Here is a 21065-nt window from a genome sequence, read left to right on the forward strand (position 1 = left end):
GACAATTTTATAACTGAATAGATAAAAATGAATGTTCTTTAGCAGTTAACTTTTGTATTTCTGAAGCATACAAAGATCGCGGCATATTGGAAAATTCTACTGGAAAGCATAATTTATTTAAGTTTTAATTTAGTTTTTTGTGTCTCTTTAATTCATTAGAACACTCACATACATAAATAAAACATTGCCGTTTTACTTATATACACGCACAGGATTGTAAGCAAGGCACAATTTCACGATCCAAAAATGCCCCGAAAGAAAAAAATAACGCTAACAATGAAAATGAACGCTAAGCGTATAGGTGTGGAACACCCAAGTTTATTCGTTCATTAGCAATATATTTTCTCGTTACTGTTTGACTTATAAAAGTGACTTCTCGTTTCTAACCATTTTGTACCACATATATGAAGGCTTTAATGGTAGCCATTAGTTGTCCTACACTGACAAATCGTATTTCACCAAAGAACGACCAAAACGTCTTGTATTTAAAATACTTTCGAGATTTACTTTGATATTTTGTTTCCTAAAAGACCAGTTAACTGTAAAAAGTACTCATGTCGACCCGCCTACTGCTAAAGATTCTGATGCCTTCATTGCATGTTATTTAACTGATGGTGGTCAGTGTTATGGGCTGGAAGAGACCAGAATGTTCGGGGTAAACCACTGATGAACTTGCCCGTTGTGATTTAAAGACCTGCACTCCATATACGTGGAAAACAATGGCATGGGTTTCAACGAGCGAGATCGAATTCAACACCCACTGTTTCAGCTTCAGCTTTAAGTCAAGAACTCCAACAAACAAGCAAAACATTTTTTTTATATTATCCTGTCACTTTTGCGAAATTTTGGAGTTCGGTGGAATTTTCACTGGAGGAAGCCCTATTGACGTATAGAGCTCGTGAATATCTTGGATATTTCGTTTGACAACTTGAATAGTTCATCTGTAAATCGGTTTTAATATCCTTAGCCATACCAGCCTCGATGGAGCAGCCACTTTCATTCGCTTATTTATTATTAATGCGAGTCATTGATTATCGTTGGAGGAAAACCAATTTATATTTTCATAGATGGGGTGAAAAACGTTGATGTCGTTAAATGTTTTTCTTGGGCACATTATCAAGCTAAAGCAGATCTTTTTTTTTTATATCAGAGACTCTTTTTTTTCGAAATGCCCTCACAATGCACTTAGATCGAAGAAAAGCTTTCGGATTTATTTCACTTCTCGGGTTGTCTTTGTTACCTTGTACTATAAACCTTCTGGGATATAGATCTGATAGTAATCCACGAAGCCGAAATCTTCGTGACGACAAGCTAATGGTACACGCCACAGCATGAACTCGTGACGCCACAGAACAAAAGTAACAAGTACGAAGTCCGAAGATTTGATCATTCATTGTCAAGTTCCATACTGTCGAAATGCCGCTAAGCCACATTCATTCATTCAATGTCAGTTGAAAAGTTGCGTTGCCATTCCATGGGTGACTGACTGGTGAGTTTATTACCACACAAGCGCCAGCTGGACATATGCCAAAGGATTTCTCCGTTAAGCATGACGCAAGTCGGGACAAAAAAAACTAAATGCTGAGACAAATTACTATCATTAATTTTAATGCGGGAATATATTTATACAGCTGCAGTATTTCTTTATTAATTCAATTTTTTTTATTTTAATTTTCGGGTTCGGTGCTTTTAACAGAATCTGTAACAACGTTTAAAACATTCGAACCAACATCGCTGAGTTACCCATGCGTTAAACTATCGAGCAAATAAGATAAAGAAACATAACCCATCTGGCCAATCAGGGAGAGTGTAACTAAACCAGCATTGTCAGGTTAGTAGTACATGTATTGTAATTGATCAGGACATGTGTAAACTTCATGTATACATTGACACGGAAATATTACATCTGTAGCTGGGTTTTGTTTCGAAATAACCTTGCCATGATGAAGAACGGTACTTAATTCATCCCAACCTATTTCTTTCCCAGCGTTAGCGTTTCCTTGAAAATCATGCCGTCTCACTCTTGTTTCCGTTTCCTGGAAATTGGCTAAAGTTTCAACCAGGTTTTAACGGTGGTTTAACAATAAACGGAATTTCATTTATATTATAGAGCGTTTCATTTCATCGGGAAATAAGGAGAGAAAAAGAATGAATAAGGTAGAGTTAGGTAACTTTATAAACAATAGTTTGGGAAAGTTTTGGACTAGCAGCTGCCACGTGACCCCCACCCCTACTCTCCCTCCCTCCCCCCTCAACACTGAATGATTCTACGGGACTAAACCCTTGAAATAAATCCTAGCTACTTTACTGACAGGTTGTTGGATGTTTGAGCCTCGACCGTTGTTCGTGAGACTTTACTGTGCTATACAATCCACTGACTCACATTGTAAAGGCGTTCCACTTCTGGACAACTTTTACCGTCATGGGAATACATGCAAATGCGAGCTCGTCTATTTGTCTGTCTATTTGCCTGTCCCTTTCTCCAAGCTCTGAAGGTTGCCTCACGTGTGTTTGGTGGTGATGATATGAAGGTCGCTTGACCCACGGGATTTGTGATTAGCTCCATGCTTTGTATGGAGTTCCCGTTATGTACGACCTGTGTTGTGAGCATGTGTGTGGTCATTACCCACTGGGTAAGGTAAGGCATGTGAAAAGTGTGCTCAAAACGCAAGCTGAGAGGTGTTCGCCGTGAAGTGGTAGAACTAACAATAATAAAAATTAACACGACGAATCCATGTCGCGTGCAAAAGTAGACAGATTTATTAAAGCGGTTGTTTGGGGAAAGGGGAGACCGGTTGAGGGGCTTGTCTGTTTATCGCCAGGACTAGGCGTGGGATCAAATCCGACCGTTGACATCTGTAGATTTCTCCGTTGCCATTGTTCGTGGGGCCATTGGTCACAATAAAAGATCTCGGACACTCGTGTGGACGTTTGCATTGTCGTTCGCTGAAAGATTACTTGTCATCCACCAGTATGGCATGCATGCATATCTACACGTCACATGTGAGACACCTAACTTCATACCTCGCCAGTAACTTACCAAAAATCAGTGGTTCCGCCACCCATGTTGATGTCCGCCATCACCATAAGTGAAAATGTCTTGAGCTCAACATTAATCAACAATCAAATAAATCTGACGTTTCCGTCCGGTTTATTCCCTTGATGCCGCTTCGATTTGCTAAGATTTGATACTAAGAAAATCCGTGTCTAGTGCGTGCCCATCACAATGAAACCCTTTCATGTTGCACTTCCGATACGACAGTCCCCTGAAGAGAAAATTAAGCGATGAGACTATGTTCTGACTTCCCATAGAAGTCGACTGATCGCAAAGGCGAAGACATCAGTTTCATAATTGTAAATAATGAAGAGCAGTTCTCCTTATAAATGCAGTACAGTTCCCACGTGCTCTTGTTGCTGCCATCTTTCTGTAGTGCAGTTCTCATGAGCTTTATTGCCGCCATCATTCTGAAAAGCAGTTCTCATGAGCTCTTGTTGCCGCCATCATTCTGAAAAGCAGTTCTCACGAGCTCTTGTTGCCGCCATCATTCTGTAGTGCAGTTCTCATGAGCTTTTGTTGCTGCCATCTTTCTGAAGCGCAGTTCACATGAGCTCTTGTTGCCGCCATCTTTCCGAAGAGCAGTTCTCATGAGCTCTTGTTGCTGCCATCTTTCTGAAGCGCAGTTCACATGAGCTCTTGTCGCCGCCGTCTTTCTGAAGAGCAGTTCACATGAGCTCTTGCTGCCGCCATCTTTCCGAAGAGCAGATATCATGAGCTCTTATTGCCGCCGTTTTTCTGAAGAGCAATTCTCACGAGCTCTTGTTGCCTCCATCCTTCTGAAGAGCAGTTCTCATGAGCTCTTGTTGCCTCCATCTTTCTGAAGAGCAGTTCTCATGAGCTCTTATTGCTGGCATATTTCTGAAGAGCAGTTCTCATGAGTTCTTGTTGCCTCCATCTTGTCGTGGAGCAGTTGCTCTGCAGTTTTCGTGCACACATGTACTTGAGGACAACAAGCGACATATATAGCAACATGGTTGTCTTGTGAGACTGAAACATCACGAGACAAACGTAAGGACATTCTCTGACCGGTCGGGTAATTCACCCAGGCAAACTCTCGTGACAAACACTGCACTTAAGACTGTGTATTTACGTAAATTTTTCTTACACGTGGTGTGACTCTAATCCCATGTTTTCCTTTTCTTTATTGCACTTTTGCATGAATGCATTTTAGCACAGGAAAGTGGGCAACTTCCGTTTCCGTTAAAGGTTCGGGTTTTTTATTGATGTATCATTAAACGATCATCGGATGTGTGTGTTTTCTAGAAAGATCTTTGGATGTTACCGCCATATCAAGTTACGTACAAATGAATTGTTCAATAGTTAGCGTCAGAAATGGTTCTGTAATTCCACTGACATTCTGGTTTTCAAATGCCGGGCCCCAAAACATTATCCGATGAAAATTAAAACCAGAAGAATGCATATGTAATGGTCTTGCTTTAAGTGAGTTTCTTTTTAATGGTATTTTTTCTTCAGTCACAAAATCCTCTTTTGTGCCACTCCCTTAGCGAACCACTGCCATCGAGTTTTTACCTATGACGTGTGACATCACGAGCTGGATGGGTGGTTACAAAATATAAAATATTCAACAATTATAAAGTGAAAGGTTACTTTGATGTAAACTTGGCGTTCAATTTGTTATGAACTGAAAACGCAGGTGTAGCCCGTATCATTTGTATAGCTTTTTAACTGGCTTTGCAATTACAATTTCATGTTGATTTAAGTGAAATATTTAATTTTGATTTAAATGGCCAACAGTGGTGCACTTCAGCTAAAAGGGATAGTCATCGTTCATCATACGAACGTTGACCCCAGGGTGATGACGCCATACGCAATACTGTTGGCCTCTGTGCACATGTGTAAGACACAGCACAGATATACATGTGGATAGATTACCATCTCTTTAAAAGAAAAAAGACAGCATAGACCAATTGTGTGTAATATCCACAGAGTATTCCACCCAAATTTTAAAAATTGTAGCCCTTGTTATTTTTTATTTTTGTTGTATAACGGAGATGTCACAGTTTATAGTAAACCCGTGTGTTTAACAAGGACCTTTAGACTGATGCACAGGTTTGGCCTGTTCAGACATATGTAACCAAAGGGAATTAATCATTGTTGAAGATGTGACAGTGAATTTATTGTTATCTCCCCTGCTACTCATGACTGAGTAACTCCTACTGTACCACAAGGTGTGTTCCCTACTACTCATGACTGAGTGACCAACTGTACCACAAGGTGTGTTCCCTACTACTCATGACTGAGTGACCAACTGTACCACAAGGTGTGTTCCCTGCTACTCATGACTGAGTGACCAACTGTACCACAAGGTGTGTTCTCTACTACTCATGATTGAGTGACTCCAACTGCACCGCAAGGTGTGTTCCCTACTACTTATGACTGAGTGACTCCAACTGCACCGCAAGGTGTGTTCCCTACTACTCATGACTGAGTGACTCCAATTGTACCACAAGGTGTGTTCCCTACTACTCATGACTGAGTGACTCCAACTGTACCACAAGGTGTGTTCCCTACTACTCATGACTGAGTGACTCCAACTGCACCGCAAGGTGTGTTCCCTACTACTCATGACTGAGTGGCTCCAACTGCAACACAAGATGTGTTCCCTACTACTCATGACTGAGTAACTCTAACTGTACCACAAGGTTTGTTCCCTACTACTCATGACTGAGTGACTCCAACTGTACCACAAGGTGTGCTCCCTACTACTCATGACTGAGTGACTCCAACTGTACCACAAGGTGTGTTCCCTACTACTCATGACTGAGTGACTCCAACTGTACCACAAGGTGTGTTCCCTACTACTCATGACTGAGTGACTCCAACTGCACCACAAGGTGTGTTCCCTACTACTTATAACTGAGTGACTCCAACTGCACCACAAGATGTGTTCCCTACTACTCATGACTGAGAAACTCCGTCTGTACCGTTGGACTGCGTTATGTTTTATCTGTTATTAACTTCATGGTTGCAATGTTCTGTCAACTCACTCAGTTTGGTTATAAATGTACCGATACACTGACACATTTGACGTACACTTTTGCATCCGGGGAGACAACTCTGATTGACTTCCCTATGTTTAGTGGCTTGTGAATAGTCACGAGTGTGCGGATGGCTGGTCAGTAGTGAAGCGAGAAGATATACAATTACAATGTCGTCTGTTTGTAGTATAGTAAAACTTTCCGTTGGAATTATTATGTGATATTTTTTTCAGACATTGGTATATTTTGTTAAATTAACAATCTTAAAATCACACCACCAAACCATATACCTATCTTTAACACGGTAGGGCAATCCTTAAGCAGCCAGCATAGTTATCAACGGTCTACTGCATTCTGGATTGTTCCATTTTCAAAAAGCAAGCTGCGGCTTGACAAGTATTGACAATGTTCCCAAAATCGGGCACGTGCTATAATCGCTGGTCTAAGATTTGCGCATGCCATACTTGCACGTATAGACCCCATAGTATACTGCCCTTCTACACCAACAAAACTGACGGCCATTGTTCAAATGAACAATGGAAAGTACGTAACGTATTCATAAAGTATAATTAAATATAGTGCTGTCCGGGTTAGAAGGTACTCCTGGTATTTAATGCCTTGTTACAAAACAACACACATGAACAATCTGACTCTAATACTGAGACTTCAGTAACTGTTCTGACCGCTAATATAGCCTTAAGGTTAGAGAATTCACCTCGAAATAGGGACACCTTTTTCCGCGGATATGAAACCGCGGTCGTCATATCAAAGACGTCAAAAAAGGAATCTCTTGCATGTTGCTGCCTCGCTTGACCCTCAGAACTGAGAGATTAGAGCAAGGAAACGGAACTGGTTGGTATGGGGTATTATGTCTGTTTTATGTATATACATTTGTTTCAAATATGAAGAGTACAAAGTTGGATAAGCCGTATACAACTCATGAATGATAAAATAAATCACGATATTATCAACATACCCTAGCCTTTACAAACAACGATTATCACTAAATACTTTCAAGCCTATTTAATTTTGGAGGACCGAATCTAAAAGTATTTAAGCGTGAAGTTATACCACACATACACTGACGTCATGATGGATCAGGTGACATCCGCACGTGACACTATATCTCCGCAAATTAGTCGCCTCCCGTAGCAATATCAATATATCAAAGGGCTTCAGCGGTTCAAAACCACGTAGTTATGAAGCTAGTCAATTGGAACTATATTGACAGATCAAGAATAAAAAGCCGTTAAGTAGACGCTGCGAGAAATTTTATTGTTCTGACCTCAATTGTGAGAAGGTGCGGCTGGAACGCCACCTGGGGATAATACGGATTGTGCGAGATCCGAATGCGTGAAATTGGTGGTAACCATATCGGCGGTGATTAGCCTTGATTGATATCCAATATTCTGTTTGGGATCGGGTTGGGATCTCCCCCCTTCCCCTGTCTCTCTTCCTCTCTGATTTCCTTCCTCTAAGTACATGTCTTACTGTTAAGACAGATCCAACAACAGAATAGCATATTAGTGTCATAATCAGATGACTGACCCATAGATCGCGAGACAATATTATTATTTTATTATAATAATTATTCTGTGTTTCAGATCGTACTATTTTCAAAATTCAATGAAATCCAGATATAAATGTGCCAGCTATAGGGTATAGGAAAAGAGGCTCATTTGTACCACGTAATTTGTATATACATATATGTTCAGCGTGTATTCACAGCTAACAACATAGTGACAATGAAATAAATTGTTTAATTTTAAATTGTTTAAATTGTTTCGTCTGTTTCCGCGAAGACGCTGTTTTATAAATGAAAATTTAGAATGTAGATATTGTTTGCATTTAATATATAGAAAAGAGAATTTCCCTGCAAGTGGAAAAAAAAGTAAAAAGCTTTAGTGCTGATCTGGTCATCTGACTCTGATGACCAGGTGATTTAGCTTATTAGCTCTGAGGTGAATTAGCCTTTTAGCTCTGAGGTGAATAAGCTTATTTGTACAGCTTACATTTTTGAGCTGACACAAACTTTTCTCTCAGTGTGGCATTTAATGGCTTTTTGAAAACATGGCCCCTGTCAGAAAATATACATGTAGTGTTCTGTCCATTTCACAGACTAGTTTTAAGTACGTAGATGTGGTGATTGCAGTGGGCATTTACTGCCTTTTTGAATATGCATATATACCCTATATTAGAAAATATATACATGTAGCATCCTGAGAATTTGTGTTAAGAGTGTACTTGTGGCGATTGTAATTGCCATTAAATGTCGTCTTTTTTTTTAAAGTGGTCATATATACATGATTTGTATCGCCGATGTTTTATTTCTTGCAGTCAGAAGAGCCTATTACAAACAGAGATGTCCAGACTACCAACTAGAAATCGACGGTGAATGTTATGACGTTAATGTAGAAAAACTGGAAGCCGTACGCCGGACATTGTGCGCCTTCTTTAACGACCTGGGCGAGGAAGCTTCAAGGTTATGCGGCAGTTCAGGTAGGCGGATCTTTGGCCTTTACGTTCTGCATGCATTGTTTACTATTTTTATTATTATTATTATGCGCTGTGTATATGTACACGCTGTATTTGTAGTACAGTATCCCTAGGTGACCCTTAATCGATGTCTCGAGGTTTTGCACAGACGTCTAAATTATCAATATATGTACTGAACCAGGGGTCGCTTTGACAAATCTTCGAACTGGAAGTTTACCTCCTTAAATGACGTCACTTTTTGAGGATATTGTATAAACTGCGTATATACGGATGGGGATATTTGCCTATATACGCAGTATTATAACAATGATCTGAGTCGTTCGTACGACAACCATTTCAGAACCAGTAATTACGGGAAGCCGTTTTCCTATTTATATATATAAGCAAAAAAGAATTTTTCTTATGTACAATTCCTTTGTACATATGGGCAAACATTTGTATATAACGACAATTTATTTATTTGATTCGTGCTTTACGTCCTACTCAAGAGTATTTCATTTATACGACGGCGGCAAACCGGTACATATCTATAAAAACTTCGGTATATTTGTGTGAAAAGTTTCGTACATAAATGTACAAATATTTTGCATATATCTAAAATAAATTTTTATCGGTATAAATGTATAGAAGATTTCAACATAAACACACTATAATTTTATATAATAACAATAAACATTGTTTTACATAATATTATTATTATTAGGGGCCTCCGTGGCTCAGTCGGTTAGCGCGCTAGCGCAGCGCAATGACCCAGGAGTCTCTCACCAATGCGGTCGCTGTGAGTTCAAGTCCAGCTCATGCTGGCTTCCTCTCCGGCCGTAAGTGGGAAGGTCTGCTAGAAACCTGCGGATGGTCGTGGGTTCCCCCGGCCTCTGTCCGGTTTCCACCCACCATAATGCTGGCCGCCGTCGTATAAGTGAAATATTCTTGAGTGCAGCGTGAAACACCAATCAAATAAATAAATAAAATAAATAAATATTATTATTATTTTACAATATTTTAAATCTGTACAAAAGAATCGGACATACCTACAATTGCTTTGCAAATGCGTATAAAAAAAATACCAAAATGACTTACCATAAGTATCTGTTGCCAACAGGAATTTTCTGATTAGCCAAAACGAACGTAGGAAGGTCTAGCCGCAACCTGTGAATGGTCGTGGGGTTTCCCCCGGGCTTTGCCGGTTTCCTCCCACCATAATGCTGGCTGCCGTCGTGTAACTGAAATATTCTTGAATACGGCGTAAAATACCAATCAAATAAATAAATAAATCAAAAAATAAATATTAACCAAAATTAACCAAAATTTAACTTAAATCAAGGGGCGCTTCTTTTCTAAGTGCTCAAAGTTGTTAACTTAGCCCATTTTGGATATTGGAATGGATTTAATAGAAACCATGAGTTATGAATACTGAAAGCGTCTGTGCAAAACTGTGCGAGGCTTGACTTTTATCGTCTTCCTTATTTCACCGAAAAGCAACAATGCATCACATTTCTTGCTGTGTTACGAGATTATCCTCATGGATTACTTTTTCTGTATACCACAAGAAATTCTCAAAATTTACGCTTCAAGACGTGTTGCATGAAGTGCTTTGGCAGAAAAGGGGAGGTAATCTTTGATGGGAGTAAACGTTCGTTGAGTAAAACGGTGTATTATGATTGGTTCATGTGCTGGGTTTGTGGTTCACAGCGTCATTAATATTCATGGTTTTGTCTGATGGGAGTTACATATTTTATGTTCAAGAGAAACACGACTGTCGTATTCTATTTTTGGAAGAACTCTGGATTTTTGGACAAATATCAAGTGATCTTAGTTCGCCAATTATATCATTGTCGTCATGCCTTAATCTGTTTCTTCTTCGTAATTTTCCTTTTCTCTACCTTCCGTTTCGAACGAATTACCCTCTAACGTGAAATTCTGTGTGGCAGTATATCATGACAAATTCTTGAACATACCGCGCCTTAACTCATACTTTACAGAATACCAGTTGGTTGAATTGTCTCCTTATTTACGTTTTGCACGATGGCGATGTTTTCAGGCCTAAAGGCACTCATGTTTCTCTAACCATAAGTATTATGGGTTATAATTATGACATTGTATGGTTTTGTGGGTCTTCCAGTAAAGATTGGCTTTGGTAATTGTATCGACACACTTCTGTATATCTATATATTTACACTGTGCAGCGAAGCTTGTGTATGCTGATACAAGAAATCTTTCTAAGACCATAAATTTGAAATTCATCTGCTCGTAGATGAGTCTCTCGCCAAATTGTCAGCCATATTTAAAAATAGTGAAAAAAGTGAAGTAAACTTTAACATCCTAAAAGAAACCACGAAGTAGTACAATTCCCTACCTCAACCTCACCTTCACCCCAACCCTTCACTATGATTTCTAATATCTAAAGAGCATATGTGAGGAAAATCCTCTCCATCTTGGGAATTCACAGGCTTCAATGTATATATTGAGTGAAAGCAGATGAAAGGCATGGAAACCGCCTTAAATTATGTATATATAGCCACACATCTGTGGTTTTAAAGATCATAAACTTTTGTTCATATATTCTTATGGTTACCGCTTGCCGTTTCGTCTGCTTTAACTATCTGATTTGGTGTTGTGCACCCCACACGCATGCGCACCTGTATAAATAATGGACATGCGCTTTCATTCATCTCTGGGGAGGTTTGGCCTCGTTTTGGCCTCATACTAATCAGGTATCACGTGGCTAATCTGAATATTATATGTTTTCAGCTCCAGGAATTTCCAAGCGGTTTTTCGGTCACACAGGCTTCGGAAAATAACCCCGCTCACAGTTGCCTGCTCTTCTTTAACTTATCATAAAAATGAAATCTATCTGATCATATTTTGTGTATACATGTAAATTAGTTTGCAAACAAATGCACGAATCTAGTTTTTTTCTCAACTCTTCATTCAAATGTTACAATATTCACTGAACTATCCATGAGCATGCGATGCTCACTGCCTCTGGTGCGATATGTCAGACGCCATTGCCGCTCATTAGATAGGGAGGAGGAATCATGAAATTTGCTGTTTTACACTTTTTCAAGTTATCCAGAGAACATTATCAGAAAAGCTCAGATGTCCTTTGATTTAATATGAATTGGAGCATTTTGACATTTTTTTATAATCGAATTATTTATTTTTATGATTTCATACCGGCACATTTTGTGTGATATGCGTAGCATTAAAATCGAATGACATTAACAAAATTTACTGAAAGGTTAGCAAATAGTTAATTCTTTGCTTGGAAAATGGATATTAAAAATGGATTTCTACCAGCTCATTTCGAGACAGTTGGACTATAGATGGAACTGATTTGGTTCACAGATTCAAGTTAATTTCTTTAGGTTAATGTAGGCGATTTTTGAACCGAATCCACCCACAGTAAGACATTTACACCAAATACTCAGTCATTTAACCCATCTCTATTGGATATAACGAATCTGGTATATTACAGTGGTAGTCCATAATATAACAATAACGTCATTGACATTCCATGCCTCGGTTCATCGGGCGAGCTATTACAGTTGAAAATCACGTATTCCATCCAACATTTACAAATCTAGACGTTATTTGTTAAATAAAACATGGCATTTTTTCATAACGCATTACGAATTGATCCAGTGATATTACTCATTTTCCAGGGAGTCCTGATTAATTTTTTGTAACTTTTAAGAATGGAAACACAACATTTTCATTTTTTACAGAATTCAGTGTTAGTCAAAATCCAGATGTTTACTTTACTCCGTTTGTCATAATTACTTCTTGAACATTTTCTCTTTACCAGTAACGGCAACGTTGCAGCTGCTAATCGACTTGCTTTCGTTTGGTTTTGATTCTTAATGGTTCTTAATTATCCCTCTAACTCCATCGCATATGCATGCCGATACATTGATTACCCTGCGTACAACATTGCAACATTATATATTAAAATGAGCGTTTCCAGATGGCTTAAAATTGTATACCGGTCTCATTATTCACGCATGCGCTGTCCTTTTTGGTTTCCATGGTAACTCCTCGTGGTGATTGTATATATCTTTCTTGGTGTATGGAATTCCCTGAGTATCATTTTGTGATACGCCATGGCTGTGGTTTGTATTGTTAAGCCTTTTTGTTCTAAGCTTAATTGTTTGTCACAGTGACATACCACTGTCATAAAATGTCTCAGCAGTTGTTCACGATCTGTATTTTACACTGGCTTTATTTGTGTATGTTGTGGAACTTTGGTGGAACGTACGCGTAAACGTTTCTGTCTTAACGTGGTCTAATGCCACTAACTACCGTCTGTATTATTATATGTCTATTTCACATTGCCAACGTCTTACATGACGTCAATGCTAAAGAAATTACGAAAAAAAGTGTATTCTGCAATATACCTTCTCTTGCTTCCGAGGAGTTCTATACCTCTGGTAATGATAGCTGTACACTATGAGAGTTCATGTATGTATTTTATTTCAGTTCCACAGAAGAGATTTTTCAACCATGCTGGGCTGGGGAAATGATGAACACTCATAGTCATGACGTCACCATAACATGTGTACACGACATGTTCCACCAAGATGGTGATCTGTTAAAATGAAAACGTAAAACACAGATGTCATGTCATTTTGTTCTTTTTTGTTGACCGGCCTATGTATAAAACCTTGACAACTAAATAAAGCTATGTGAGTACATGGGACCAGATCGATTTCGTTCTCTCTCCACGTTTAAATGCTCTGATTTCATTCATATCTCTTCTTTTTTCTTTTCCTTTTTTAAAAATGGTGTCAATTTGTAGATTTAACTGGCCTTTCGAATGTCAGAAATATATGATCAGACAATTAATAATAAAATTTCATAAATTTTGTTTATTTTAGGTAAAGTGTTAAAGTTTAATTAAAGTTGGAAATGTTCTTTTAAATCATCAGATGACAGTAGTACGCTTATATTTCAAGTAAAGGATTTTTCTTTGCTACAGAATTTGTGTTCACTTGTGTTTAATATTCAACTACGAAAGTGACGTTGTCAGGTGACGTATAAACGAGATTATGTTTGGACACGAGATTATGTTTAGACACATTCTTCAAAAAGATAACTCCTATTGCCTACATTGGAGCTTCAGTACGAACATTTTCGTGTTCACTTTTCGTTTTTTTTATTGATTTTCTTACCTGGGTATTCAGATGATTTCTTTCATTGTTGTTTAACGTCATCAAAAAGATTTTTTAGTTCCAATGACCAGATCTATGGGGTAGTTGTGGCGTTGTTGTTGTACTTACCTTTTGGCACAGTCTACCATGTACAATACAGGACGGGTGCACAAAAGACCGTGAGTTTTTCGGGGTAAGCAGACCAAAAACAGTAAAGACTGGACGCACTATACATCAAACAACAGGCACGCTAAATAACAGGCACACCAAACAACAGGCACACTAAACAATTTACAGGCATACCAAATAACAGGCACACCAAACAAGACGCACACCAAACAACAGGCACACCAAATAACAGGCACACAAAACAACAGGCACACCGTCAAACAACACGCACACCAAATAACAGGCACACCATCAAACAACAGGAACAGCGTCAAACAACACGCACACCAAACAACAGGCACACCGTCAAACAACACGCAAACTAAACAACAGCCACACCATCAAACAAAAGGCATACTAAACATCACCATACAAAGGCACACTAAACAGCGGGTGCACCAAACAACAGGCACACCATCAAACAAAAGGCATACTAAACATCACCATGCAAAGGCACACTAAACAGCGGGTGCACCAAACAACAGGCACACCATCAAACAACAGGCATACTAAACGTCAAACTAAAAAGGCACACTAAACAGCGGGTGCACCAAACAACAGGCACACCATCAAACAACTGGCATACTAAACATCACAATGCAAAGGCACACTAAACAGCGGGTGCACCAAACAACAGGCACACCATCAAACAACAGGCACACCATCAAACAATAGGCATACTAAACATCACCCTTAGAAGGCACACAAAACAGTGGGTGCACCAAAAACAGGCACACCAAACAATACGCTCCCTAAACACCCGTCTGAACAACGAAGACTGAAGCACTGGAGAACGGGTGCAACGAAGACACATCAAGCTACACTTGCATTCAAACAACACTTTTGTTGCAAAGCCATCATTCTTTCTTGCTACTACCTTTATAATCTGTAGGAATGTTTGAAAAAAAAGATTCATAGACGTCTTTAAGAAAATGTCAGTGCTACGGCTAGTTCCTGTGTTGTCTATCCTTGACAAAGCAGTATGATTGCTGGATAAATTGGACCATGCGTACAAAGAACCTTCAACCTTCCTGCATATTCTCACTTTATATCCGATCAAAACGGGGTATTTATTCATCTCAGCTTTGATAGATCAATGGTGAATACCGCCTGAGTAATGTCGTCGCATGTAAGCTGTGTCTAGTCTAGGGTTCATTCCTGCCACCGGCCCGGTAGAGCGTCCCCTTCGGGAGCGGTAGATCCAGGATCAATCCTGGGTCGAGTCACACCTAAGACTTTAAAAACCTTCCTTGGCGTCCAGTATGAGGGGGGATAGTGCAACGGGTGGTTGACCCGTATCAGTATAATGGCACGGGCGGAAGCGGCTTATTTGCCTTCGGTAAGTCGTCTCAGTGAAGCAGCACTAGATAAAAGAGCGGTGAAAATCCGTCCTGCGACAAGGAGGCACATTACATACACCCTAAGGATTCTTTCGTCGTCATGTGACTGAAAAATTGTTGAGTACAACGTTAAACCCCAAGCACACGCTCACTCGCTCAATCCTGCCGGTGTGATGACGTAATAATCATTATGAACAATGGTGAGTTCAGCGTGGTAATTACGCGGGGAAAATGACACCCTTTATTTCCGAGTATTGATGAAACTGTATAAACTTTTAAAATGCCATCATAACTTTGTTGAGAGCGCTGTGATGCGTAATAATTGATTGACTGACTGACTGATCGATGGATTGGAACTTATTTATCTGATTCGTGTTTTACGCCTTACTCTAGAATATTTCACTTATGCGACGGCGGCCAGCATTGTGGTGGTAAGAAACTGGGCTGAACCGGGAGGAGGGAGGAGGGAGGAAGAACCCACAACCCTCCTCAGGTTGCTGCAAGACTTTTCACGAAGAGGAAACCAGCATGAGATGACTTGAACACACAGCAACCACATTAGTGAGAGGCTCCTGGGCCATCACGTAACGCTGGAATGCTAATAACCTCGCCCACGGAGTCCCCTGATTGGAATTTAACAGGTGCTCAAAAATATTTCGTTTATAAGTTACGGCGGTCGTTTAAGGTTGGAAGAAACTTGGTGTAAACCCCTATCTTCGCCAGGTAGCTGGTAAACTTCCTGACATAAAGACATTAACCAAGGCTCTGGTGGTCTCAACGATCCAGCGAGGCCCCTCAACACGGTTTCGAGTTTAAAGCTTGGCATGTAATAAAAATGGCAGTCTGGTACTTCCGGTCTCGGTGCATAGCGTGTAGGAGTAGGCCAAGCTTTAATCCTCAGAGTGAAGTGAGACTTTCTTTGCAGAGTATTCAGGCGATTTTATTCACATTATGTAATTTGATCTGACTGTTGGGCTGTTCAATGCCATATATACTCAAGAGTTTATCACTGATACAGATTAAGACTACCAGTTTTATAGGTGGCGGAACCGATGTTGTTGGATTATACTACCGACCTTCGGTAAGTTACTGCCAAATTTTCCCACGAGTAACTTATGTTATTTTGAGGGAGAGCAAGGTGTAAGAGGACTGTCGAGAATTCTTGTTAACAATTACAGGCCGTGAGAACAATGAAAACAAGAAAATCTTCAACGTTCTCGAAAATGGGATTGAACTCACGTCTCGTGCGACCCAGCGATTCAACAACATGTTCCAAGAAGACAGTGCGGCTATAAATACGTCACCATCTAAAATTACCTCCACCGATGACGTCTTGATTTGACTGATATAGATATTGAGCTGTATTGTAATCGGGATTCAAACATTTGGGATTGCTCAAAGCTGTAATTGTAATAAGGATTCAAACATTTGAGATGGCTCAAAGCTGTAATTGTAATCAGGATTCAAACATTTGAGATAGCTCATAGCTGTATTGTAATCAAGATTCAAGCATTTGAGATGGCTCATAGCTGTAATTGTAATCAGGATTCAAACATTTGGAATGGATCATAGCTGTAATTGTAATCAGGATTCAAACATTTGGAATGGCTCATAGCTGTATTGTAATCGGGATTCAAACATTTGGGATAGCTCATAGCTGTATTGTAATCACGATTCAAACATTTGGAATGGCTCATAGCTGTATTGTAATCAAGGTTCAAACATATGGGATAGCTCATAGCTGTATTGTAATCAAGATTCAAACATTTGGGATGGCTCATAGCTGTATTGTAATCAGGATTCAAGCATTTGGGATGGCTCGTAGCTGTAATTGTAATCAGGATTCAAACATCTTGAATGGCTCATAGCTGCAATTGTGATCAGGATTCAAACATTTAGAAAGGCTCATAGCTGTATTGTAATCAAGGTTCAAGCATTTGGGATGGCTCATAGCTGTATTGTATTCAGGATTCAAGCATTTTTGATGGCTCATAGCTGTATTATAATCGGGATTCAAACATTTGGGATGGCTCATAGCTTTATTGTAATCAGGATTCAAGCATTTGGGATGGCTCATAGCTGTATTGTAATCGGGATTCAAGCATTTATGATGGCTCATAGCTGTATTGTAATCGGGATTCAAACATTTGGGATAGCTCATAGCTCTATTGTAATAGGGATTCAAGCATTTGGGATGGCTCAAAGCTGTAATTGTTATCCGGATTCAAACATTTGGGATGGCTCATAGCTGTATTGTAATCAAGGTTCAAGCATTTGGAATGGTTCAAAGCTGTAATTGCAATCAGGATTCAAGCATTTGGGATGGTTCAAAGCACCTCTTGTGTCTCTTGGCTGGAATCGAGAAACGGTTTCATTGACAGAAGAGAACAGTATAGAATTACGTCATGAAGCCAATCAAATAAATAATTAAATAAATCATGACCAGGTAGGAAAGCGGATCAGCTTCGAGTCAGTTGATTAAGATCGAGAAAAGTATACAGTAATCCCTATTAAGCCCAGTTTTAACCATTATTTAACTGTGCCATCTGGCTTACAAGTCCTTGTGAAATACCAATCATATACTCATGGGAATGGCGGTATAGCCTATCACCACAACGCTGAAAGGTAGCACCTGTGAGTTTGTGTTCAACCAGTGTGTCTAGTTATATACGACACAAAACCGCCCTTTATCATACACTGAAATACTTGACACATGCTTTCAACACTGTAGGCCTAGTTAGCGTTCAAGCATAGATAAAAATATAACGTTACTAGAAGAATTTAGAGGTTCCTTGTCAAAGTCATGATCAAATATTTTGTTGTAATTAAAACATACCCATGCAACGCTATCACGTTTACATTTGGTTTAATTTTACCTAAATTAAATCAAATATGCTTTTGATGTAAACGTGATAGCGTTGCATGGGTGTGATAAAATTAAACCTATATTTACCTGTTTATAAGCCATATTATTTATTGTTTAATCATTTTTGTCACTGATTACTCTTGCTATTTCAAACCTTATTCTTCTGCGTGATAGACCTGCCTCTTTTCGCTGGGAAGTCCAATGCTCTTCCCAGTTTCGTTACAACCACTGTAGATGTATACACTCCCTAGCAATAAATGATAACGAATCAAAGAAAATCTGCCTATATACAGGCTTAAGGATTTGAAAGTTACTACACGAAAGTTACTACTACTAAAAAATATTTTAAAATGGGTGGCAAACGATATTGTGTAAAATGTCTGTAAATATGATATTTCATTGCATTTTAGCGACAGAGAAAAGTTGTGTAGATACAATACATTATACAACATGTTGGGCTATATTGAATCAGTGAACTTTGCGGGAAAAAAATGATATTGCTTAAATGATTGACGACTTCCACTACTGCGAAAAAAAGAATAGACAACATTGTACTTTTACAGCACCTCGCTTACGTAACTGTGTGCAATTGGCTGTAAATTTACGGTTAGAAAATAACTGTTTGCGTATAGGAAAATGTAGCGTAGCCCAAAGTGCCAGCAAATTTTTCTGTAAGAAAGATCATTGTTTGGTATTGGTGAGTATTACATGAATCTAAGTTCAGAAAAAACAGTAGAAGTTAAGACTAAGCCTGAATTAAGCTTCGTGATCCTGGGTGCTTTAGCACCAGATGGCTTTGCTTTAAATTTGATGTGTATAAGCGATTTGTCCTCCGTGAAAAAGATTTATTTATTTATTTTTTATTTATTTATTTGACCGATGTCTTATGCCGTACTCAAGAATATTTCACTTATACGACGCCGGCCAGCATTATGGTGGGAGGAAACCGGGCAGAGCCTGGAGGAAAACCACGACCATCCGCAGGTTGCTGCCAGACCTTCCCACGTACGTAAGGGCAACTATAGATTTAATCATGTGTACAGCGAATTAAACTATCAGATGTGCGCCGGCCATCGAATATGTGCCGTTAAATGCCAAATTTCACAGAACATTCCCCCAGTGTTGGGTCTCTTCACGACGTGTTACATCCGTCCGGCGTTGACTGTACGCTGTACCTTGATTTGTCTTTATTAGTTTTGTCTTTGTTTTTCACAATAAATACACGCAGTTTCCCACAGCAGCTTTCTGCTTTCTTCCTAACCAGCAAATAAAATGCTGATTCATTTGTTTCGTGAGATTTTACGGGGTACTGAAAGAATATTAGACTTATATACAACAACGACCTGCTCAGGTTGTGTGTGTGTGTGGAGGGGGGGGGGGGTATTACTGCACGCTCTTCATCAATCATTTATTCACCAAGTGAACAGCCATTCTCGCATGTTGCAGTACGGTTGCACAGGAACCTCTTTTGCCCCAAGCTTCGAGAATTACACTTTAGATGACTGAGCCAGGTAGTTACTCATGCAGCATATAGTTAGTTTGGTAAATCTGTTCACAGTCAACGAGTCAAGAAAACTCTTGGTGTGTTTGTTTGAACTTGTAAATTTCTTAGCTGAAAATTAGTTTAACCTCGTCAAGTCTTCAAGCACTTAGGCCCATACAGACTATTGCCTGGTAACAGTATATTTACGAGCATCCAGTTCAAAACAAATCATGCAAAACCGGGTGCTTTTGAAACACTGTTGGTATGACGTAATTGTTCACTTCCATATAATGTAAAAGTCTTACAGTGCATAGAGTCAAACCATAGCATCGATAACAGTGTGATAGTTGGCAAGTGGTCACAGGTGGACCTGTGAAACACAGGCTTTTGTCTATTTACTTCAGTTCGAGTTTTATTCTAACTGTTCAAGTGGTTGACAAATTACGCGTTTTCTAGCACCATGGCTTAAGCAGAATTAGGTACAAAAATGCAGTGGTGCTACTCGCAATTTATGAACATACAAGGTACCCTATTTTGGCTCAGTTCCCTAAAATCTCCCACTCGCTGCAGCTGAATGGCACCTGCCCAGTGAGGCTGCAAGTCGAATCCACCTCTCGCTGGTTTTGTCAGAAGATTTTGAAAGGCAGTGGTTTAAACCGGAAAGTAAAAGTCTCCTCTACCAAACGACTTGACCACCAATGTATGAACTGTTCTTAAATACCACATTTAACATCAATCACTTTTAAATAAATGCTTGCTTATTCAGTAAATCCATATCTAAAATACTCATCTTCAATTTATCAAATAATTCATTCGTTGAGCAACTGTCATACTTTAGCTATCAGCAAGAAACGACCAACTTGACCAGCAAGGCTTTGTTGTTGAAAATACAAATTACACTAAGCCATTTCCAGACTTTGAAACCTCGTCAAACAAGCTTAGTTTATTTGGTACCGGTTCATGAAGTTGATACCTTTGTCTTGGGATGAGACCTAAAGTGATTAAAATATTTATATATAGGCCTCAAAAACATACTTTAAAATTGTATTCCAAATCTTGACTTGTATCTCAGCAAAGGTTTCGTACACAGAATTGGCCCCCGATTTCTTAGCGAGGTAACTACATATGGCAGAACGCCTTTAATTCGACTGAATTAAATATCAGAATAAGACACTCACATGGACGGTTTAACGACCAGACGACAGATTTATATCCGCCGTCTTTAAAAACACTCCCTAAAATGTGTCAAGTTTGTCGTGCTATTGAGTTACGACGAGCTAGTTTACGACCCATTTGCGTGTCGGACTTCACAATGGCGGAACGGAGGCACAGGTCGAGTGAGAAATACACAATGACCTCCGGTGATTTACAGCCTCTTCTTCGAAAGAGGCACCAGGGGGCGCCAGAGGACAGAGACCAACTCGAGGACATTGTAAATTTGCCCGAGATGTGGCCACTTGATGAAAATCAAAGAAATATTTGAAGGAATGAAACAAATTAAAGCGAAG

The 21065-nt window shown here is 39.4% G+C and overlaps 1 long non-coding RNA gene across 1 annotated transcript in view; it reads left to right on the forward strand.

Moving 5' to 3' along the window:
- Positions 1-13426, forward strand: part of LOC135477635 (uncharacterized) — a 56784-nt gene extending 43358 nt beyond the window's left edge. Inside the window, exons 2-3 of the long non-coding RNA XR_010445222.1 lie at positions 8395-8556; positions 11302-13426. This is a non-coding gene — a long non-coding RNA (uncharacterized LOC135477635). The remainder of the gene's footprint in view (positions 1-8394; positions 8557-11301) is intronic.
- The last annotated feature ends 7639 nt before the right edge of the window (positions 13427-21065 follow it).

The sequence above is a fragment of the Liolophura sinensis genome, chromosome 11 (genome assembly GCF_032854445.1).
Source record: "Liolophura sinensis isolate JHLJ2023 chromosome 11, CUHK_Ljap_v2, whole genome shotgun sequence".
Classification (NCBI taxonomy): Eukaryota; Metazoa; Mollusca; class Polyplacophora; order Chitonida; family Chitonidae; genus Liolophura; species Liolophura sinensis.